We start from the raw sequence: 8,671 nt of genomic DNA, 5'->3' as shown, positions 1-8,671 counted from the left end.
ACGGGATACTCTAAAAATGAGAGGGTAAATGGTTTCTCGAACAGGTTCACCGGTAAGTGCTTTCATGTTCATTGCCAAGAGAAAATCGATGAATGAAATGGATCTCCGATGTGAAATGATTTTCGAATATAAGATGATATTCTAACTTCATAGAATATCTATATATAATACAAAAGATTTCGTAGCCTACAGAGAAACCTACGGCATATGACAGGCAAATCTACAGATACTCCAAGATAGGAATTATCAGATACGCTAAGATATGATTTTCGTCTATACACTATCGATGCACTAAATGCAGTAGAACGTGTCTAGACCTGAGAATGATAGACAGGCAATTTCCTAAGGATAATAAGCAGATGATTTCCGACTAGAAATGATAAGCAAAACTTTTGACAGGCAGACACGGTCAAAGTCCAGACTCACTAATGTATCCTAACAACTACCAGTTAGACACACTAATGCAAGGCCTGGTTCGCTAAGACCAATGCTCTGATACCATTCTGTCAAACCCCGTCCAAGTCCCCCTGGACGGAATCATCAATATCTGGTTCCATTGCGATGATCGACTCCAAATAAGGTCCTTAGTATGAGCTAATGCACTGCGGAAGACTTAATTCGTACCTGAGAATAAACATGCTTTAAAAAGTCAACATAAAGTTGGTGAGATATATAGGTTTGATGCCAGCAGCGTTATAACTATGGACCACAAGATTTCATATGTAAACATTTTAATAAAAATATTCTAAGTGGTTGAGCACTTGGTAACCATACTTAACATTTAATCACGTCGCATATTCCCTTTATTATGAAATCTTACTACACTGTACCAAGTGTAGTCACGAAACGAAGTACTGTGCAACCGTTGAATACTGGTCGTCCAGTCCGGTTGGGGTTGTCAGGCCCGATAGATCTATCAACAGGATTCGCGTTTACAATACCGCTGTAAATATTAGTTACCAAGCTACAGGGAAGTATGCCAGTGGTACAACTCAACGTAGAATATATTTTCAGTTACTTGTGTCCATAACGTAAAACATAAAATACATGTATTCTCATCCCGAAATATTTAGAGTTTAAAAGTGGGACTATATACTCACCTAATGTATTTTGTAGTAAAAATACATATAACATCATTGAACACATATAAGGTTGACCTCGGATTCACGAACCTATTTTAATTATATATTCATTAATACACAATCTTGAAATCGAACAATTATATATAAATATACATATATGTCTATATATAAATGTATTATAGATGATATAATTTTTATTTTTGTAATTTATGTATCTTATTATTACTACATAAAAATATAACTTTTGTTATATTATACGTATCAAATATTTTATAGGCATATATATTTCATTTATTTGTTAAAGTAGTAATTATATTAATGCTAAGATAATATTAGTAGTGATTAAAATAGTGAGAGTAATAATACTAGTGTTAATAATAATGATTATAATATAAGTGTTAGTTTTAATACATCTAATAATAATAATAATAACAGTAATTTTTAATAAAATGGAAAGTTTAATAATAACAATGAAAATAATAACTTTTATAATAATACTCAATAATAATTATTACTATAGCAGTTTCATTACTACTGATATTACTAATAACAATATTTATATTAATCATAATCATAATCTTCATGTTTAATTTCTAATTAAGAATTTAAGATTCTATAACCTTAGTTAGTAATATTTTTATTAGTAATAATCATAATAATAATAATAATAACAATAATAATAATAGTAATAATAAATAAAGCTACCTCATAAAATTGGCTCAAAAAAAAGTATGACTGCAGCAGCCCGGGTTCGAACCCGGGACCTCTAGTACAAACACCAACCCTCCAAACCATTTATCTGTTTCCGTTTTTCCTGACTTAACCCGTTTAAATTGTTTATAACCTGTATTGATTGTTTCCCTTATTCATCTTCTTCACAGAATTAAAGTCGACTCAACTATACAAGATCATAGGGTCACGGCCCAGTATTTAAAGTATGTCCACGACCCAACATTAGATAATACGCTGGCCCATGTTACATCGATAGTCCAATATCAAATTTACGGCCCCAAAAATATGGCAGCCTATCAAATTAAAATTCGGCCAAGTGATCAAATTGAATCTTATTTATTTTTTTTTTGCAGTTTAATTAATCATAACTTCTTCCAGCTGCTCGCCACTAGTACTTAATTTCAATTACGGACCCTACTCATTTTGCTTATTACCCATTAGTAACTTATGGCCCCAATTAGAATATGAATTATCATGGTCAAATAAAGAATGAAGTGGGGTTGTCCTTTTTAAAAAGAATGTCGGCCACTTGGATAATTACTTGACATTTATGTTGTCCTTAACCCACTTGATAGTTTGATAAAACTTGATTAAGAGAAAGGTGGTGTCTTGTACAGTGACAATTCAATAGCTAGCTTGTTCGATGGATTGAGTGGTCGATGTGTGAATGTGAAGGTGGTAGTTTAGACAGGCTGTAGCAGTGGTAGCGACAACAATAGTAGCAGTTAAATGATGATGGTTCATGGTTCGAACAAAGCAGAAATACAAGAGAATGGCAGCAGTTTGTAGTAGCGTAATAGTTGTACTTGATGGATAGTAGGAACACATAAGGTGGCCGTGGTTTGCGTGAAGAAACATAAATGGAAATTAACATAGCAATTTGTTGGCGGTTTTTGGTTGTCACGATGAGGAAGAAACAAGAAAGGGTTGGCCGACGGTGGGTGGTCGATTGTAACAGAAAATTAGCAGCATACATAAAGCATCAACCGTAGCTAGTTGTAGTGATGGTGAACTGGGTGAAGGTGGTGGTGATTAATCCGGTGGTTTACTATGGTGATTAAAAGGAAGAGTAGAGACGTTAAAGAGGGATAGAAGGTGGATGACGGTTGTTCATGGCCGAGGGTGGTGTCAAGGTGGTTACCGGTGTTGGAAAGTGGTGCCGTGGTGATTGTTTAGAAGAGGATACAAGGTGATGTTGATCATTGAAGAATAATGAAGATGATGGTTGATTGTTTCAGTTGCTTCTCGGTTCCTAAAAAAAACAATTGCAACGTAATCGGTGGTTGTTGGTTGGGCTTTGGTTCAAACAGGAAACGGGTGACATGAGAAAAACGAAAATGGTGGTAGAAACCACAAAACACGTTGGGATCTTATATTCATATTGTGATAAAGTTTTCCAGCTCATCCGACATTAAATCACGAGAAAGAAGAAAAAAAGAAAATTTGAATGTGACAGGAAACAGACTACAAATAATTATCTATTCTTATAAAGTACGATTATTTAATATTAATGATTAAGATAAATAATACTACTTTTAATATATTTTTAATAAATAAAAAAAAATACTAATAATAATAATATAGAAAGAAAATAATAATAAAAAAAAAACATTTTAACTCATAATCATGATCATAGTCTTATATGTATAATTATACACTTTTTCCATAACTCTATTATTAACTTCTTTAATATAGTTATGATTATATTAACATAAAAATCAAAACACACTTGATAATAATAAAATAAAATAAAATAATACTTTTATTAATATTTCTAATGATTACTTTTATACCTATACATGCATATATATATATATATTTTTTATTTACAATTAGTTAGTTGTTCGTGAATCGTCGGGAACAGTCGAAGGATAATTGATTACATGAATATTGATTTCAAGACTTTCGAGACTTAACATTAGGGTTTTTGCTTATAGTGTCGGAAACATATGGAGATTAGAGTTTAAATTTGGTCGGAAATTTCCGGGTCGTTACAATATCATTCTGATTATTTTCAAGCTGGTTTACCATCTCACTTTGTGCATGCATCTGATGCTGATTTTGATGATATTATTGTTAAACGCTCATCTAAAAAGTATCATCTAATTAGCTTAATATATGAGAAAATTAATGCTAAAATGGGTAAATCAAATCCTGATTTCTTAAAGGAACTTGTTGAATATGAAAAAAAATATGTAACGTGCTAACTATGTGCCTAAACGTAGACTGGTTTATATTCCTACACTCATGCAAGAGAAGTATATTTTAATGCTTGAGAATGAAGTGTTTAACAAACCTAGTTCTAACATTATTACCATAGATGAGGTGTTTGATGAACCAACTTTTGATGTAAAACCAATGCTATCGGCCTTACCTGCATGTTCTGTTTCTGATGACAAAATATGTGAAGACCTAGCATATGAACTTACTATTTTGTTTGAGTCAGTATCACTAGGTCAAAAGGCTTCAGATATTAAGGTAGAACCTAAGGTAGAACCAAAAGTTGAAACTAAGGTAGAACCTAAAGAGGAAAAGCCTGAAGAACTAGATTTGTTTCATCGAGTTGATAAACTTGAAAAAGAAAACATAGAGTTGCAACTTAGATGCAAACATTTGAAAAAATGCTTGAACTGTATGAACAATTGCTATTCTAGTTGGTAAAAGCTGAGGTTGAAGGTGGACAAGTTGACGAGGATTTGAATTTAAATGATTTCTATCTTGAGGAAACAGATGATGATGATGGGTTTGTTATCTTAAGTACACTATCCTCTCTATCTACTATACTTGATGATGTAGAAATAGTTGATAAAGGGAATCCTAAACCAGAAATGCAAAGCGATGATGAAGAGGATTCTACTGATGAAGATGGTAGTGATCAATATGAAACTCCAAATGTAGATGAAATCTTTGATCATATTGAAGATGATAATGCTCCAACTACAAAGGCAATGAATTCCTCAGGGCAATCTGCATCATCTAGTTCAAATCCAACAAATGTTAATACAAGTTCAACTACTGATGCATCAACATCAAGTTCTACATTGAATTCCTGGTTCAAGTACAATCATGGTTTATTCTTTAAGAATCGGTGTCAAAGACTGCAATTGGGAGTTGAACATGATTTCATGACGTTAAAGAACACATTCATCGAAGAAAATGCTTATAAGATCTTCTGCATGAACGAAACACCAAGAAGTGAAAGATTTACCTATATTGGTTCACGATTACTTCCAGCTAATGAAAGGAACTGGTATCAGTTTATATGGAGGAAACACATCAATAGAAATGAAGATGATTTGTGGCTTCAGAGAAAGTATCGGTTGACAGAAGTATTGGATATTACTCGGGTCAGAGTAGAAATAAGTGTAAAGAAAGACGTCATCGGTCAGTTCCATGTTATCAGAGAAGATGAGAATAAATACAAGTTTACAGAAGCTGATTTTCAAAATCTGGATATGCTTGACATCATTCACATCTACAACTACCTTAGTATTCTCACAATTCGACCTTATGCTAAATCTCAAGCTTTGGAAGCCGTGAAAAGATACATGATAGAGACAATTGAACTGATGAGATGTGAGGACTTTCAAATCGGTCTCGAATCGAAAAGGAAAAAGATTCGAATTACATGTTCGAATCAATTTACAAAGGGACTGGAGGATATCAGAATATTTCAAATACAATTTGAACCCGAAGGGTTTGTATTTATTAACTCACAGAAAGAACTGGTGTTCATCCGAACGAACGAGCTAAACAAACATTCAGATAGTACACTTAAGGCTGCACTGAAGTATCTCAAGTTCCATCAAAGAAAGTTTGATGATATTTACATGAAAGTGCATCTTGGAGAGTTCATTAAACACATCAGAGATCGTCTCAAACTCCGGATCCGAACTAGACAATTTGAGATTCTTCCAGGTCAAAGAAAAAGAAGATATTTCAAGGAAATGGATGAATATCCATTACATGCGGGAGATCCAAGAAAGGCATGGGGAGTCTGGAAACTTCAAAGAAGATTTCAGATAATCAAGTTAAATTTTTTGACCCAACTGGCAAAAGATGGAAAGCTACATTTAGACCTCTCAAGATTACTCAATAGGATTACGTTGTAAATTTCACATTTAACACTAAAGGGGAGATTGTTAGGACCCCGAAGTATGTATAGTGTTAATGTTAAACATGCTTATTAGAAAGTTCCTTAAAAGAGGGCTTTAGGAACTTAAGTAGTCCTAATTAGATAGCCATTTCATTGTAAACTAGTTTAAGAAGCTGTAGAATGTAAATATACCGATTCTCTCTAATACCGAATCTGTTCTTACCTTACCGAGTCTCACTCTAACTCATCACATCTTCTAATCTCACTATGATCTGACCTATCAATCTTGATACGCCAATTATTTTTTACATTGATTTTCTTAGATATTTTACTTTTTCAGCATATCATTATCTTTTGATATATTGGATTTGAAATGCATCTTGAATGGATTTTCGATCATGTTTTGTTGTATCATGCTTGAACTCATGTTTCATTATGTGTGCTCAAATCATTCGAAGGTGTTCTCCCTTAAACACTTGAACGGTCCGCAATAAAGAATCATACTTTTCGACTTTAAGTGAGAAGGGACACTTACTTCGACATAAACTAATTTTCTCTGAATTTTAGGGGTTTAGGTTCGATTATTAAGTCTTATGCCCGTGACAACGTGGTATCCTCAACTCCTTACATTTGAATATTGCTTGAGGACATTCGACACCAACCTTTTCTAAGGATTATCAATTATGATAGGGGATACCCTCAACCAACTGTGGAGTTCCTCAACAATTATCATTAGATGCAAATTCGGAGATAATTAGGTGACTACCTTTAAACGCTACAGATCGTCCATGACTTCTGATTCTTAGATGATTGTTATTCTTAGTATGATTGTCTAATGCCAAGAATTCATTAGTCACGTCTATCAGTACATCACACAACAGATAAACATAAATGTTCAAATCAGTCCTTACTAATCAATTATCAATTCTCAGTACAGTAATTTCCTCATCTCCAACAATACATTGACCAAAACAAACTCATTTTCAGAATTTTCACTTTTTAGGATTTTCTAATGAGGCATTTTACACTTTTTAGGTATTTTTCGTTGAGACTTATACTCCCCCCTAAAATACTAAAAACATAAAATCTTTCTGTCTTTTAGCATTTTAAACAAAAGGAAAACATAAAATAGCTACAGAATAGCATGCAAACATGAAAGAAATCATGCAGAGATATGCAGACAGCAAACATAATCATGCAATACAGATAAACATAAACAAATTATCTATATGTCATGCAACCTACATGCAAAGTCTAAAAGCTAGATTAATCCTCACAGTGTGACATCTGAAATCACTTTATCTCGATCAATAATGCCATTCATCTCTAATAGGAGCAAGAACCAAAGTTTATCAAAAGCCTTAGTATAAAGGTCAGCCCTCTGGTCCTTAGTACCTATTCTCTTAACCACTATTATCTTTTTCTCATGACAATCTCTAATAAAGTGATACTTAACTACTATGTGCTTAGTCTTAGAATGTTGTAGATGATTCTTAGTGATAGCAATAGCAGTAGTATTATCAATATAAAGAGGAGACAAAGAGATTCTTAGTCCGTAATCGCGAAATTGTTGTTGAATCCAGAAAACCTACGAACAACAACTAGAAGCAGCAATATATTCAGCTTCACATGTGGAAAGTGCAACCACAGTCTGCTTCTTGCATTGCCAGGTCACCAGTCTTTCACCTAGAAACTGACATCCTCCTGATGTAGACTTGTTGATTTTGCATCCTGTATATTCTGAATTACTGTAAGCTACAAGGTCAAACTTGTCACTGTTGGAATACCAGATATCCCCAGATTTGGAGAGTGTAACAGATAAAGCAAAATCCATTTGGTAGCTGTAAGATGAACTGTGTTAGGATTAACTTGGTAACGAGCATAAAGACATGTCGCGAGCATTATATTCGGTCTTGATGTAGTAAGATACATGAGCGATCTGATGATTGCGATTTACAGCTAGCGGGGTTGAAACTGGACGTTCTTGAGTTATACTGAAATGTTCGAGTATATCATTCACATATTTTTCTTGGTGAAGATAGATTCCTTAGTCTGTCTGTTCGACTTGTAAACTAAGAAAATAATGAAAGAGACCCAAATTGCTCATTTCAAATTCGTCCTTCATAACTTGCTCGAACTCGTCAATGAGTTCTTGCTTAGTAGATCCGAAAATGATGTCATCGACATAAATTTGAACCAAGATAATATTGTCATCTTGTACTTTTGTGAACAGAGTACAGTCTACCATCCCCATTTGATATCCTTTCTCGATCAGATAACTCGACAGACGTCCATACCAAGCTCTCGATGTAATCCATAAAGGGCTCGCCGTAAATGGTAAACTTTGTTAGGATAAAGATGATCTTCAAAACTCGGTGGTTGATTGACATAAACTCTTTTATTAAGCTTGCCATAGAGAAAAGCACTCTTGACATCCATTAGATACACTTTAAACTTCAAAAATGATGCAAATGCCAAGAATATACAGATAACTTCCAACCTGGCTATAGGAGCAAACACTTCGACGTAGTTGAATTTAGGATCTTGCTGATAACCTTTTGCTACCAGTCTAGATTTGTTACGGATAACATTGAATCTTCGTCATACTTGCACTTCCACACCCATTTGAGATCAACAACTTAAACTCCATTCGGTTTAGTTACCAACTTCCAAACATGTAACCGATAAAATTGTTGAATATCTTCTTCAATGGCCATAACCCAATCAACATGCTTCAAAGCTTCTTTTGTTGTCTTCGGTT

This window comes from Rutidosis leptorrhynchoides, chromosome 2 (genome assembly GCF_046630445.1).
Source record: "Rutidosis leptorrhynchoides isolate AG116_Rl617_1_P2 chromosome 2, CSIRO_AGI_Rlap_v1, whole genome shotgun sequence".
Lineage (NCBI taxonomy): Eukaryota > Viridiplantae > Streptophyta > Magnoliopsida > Asterales > Asteraceae > Rutidosis > Rutidosis leptorrhynchoides.
The sequence above is the reverse complement of the archived record's forward strand: the minus strand, read 5'-3'. Positions refer to the sequence as shown.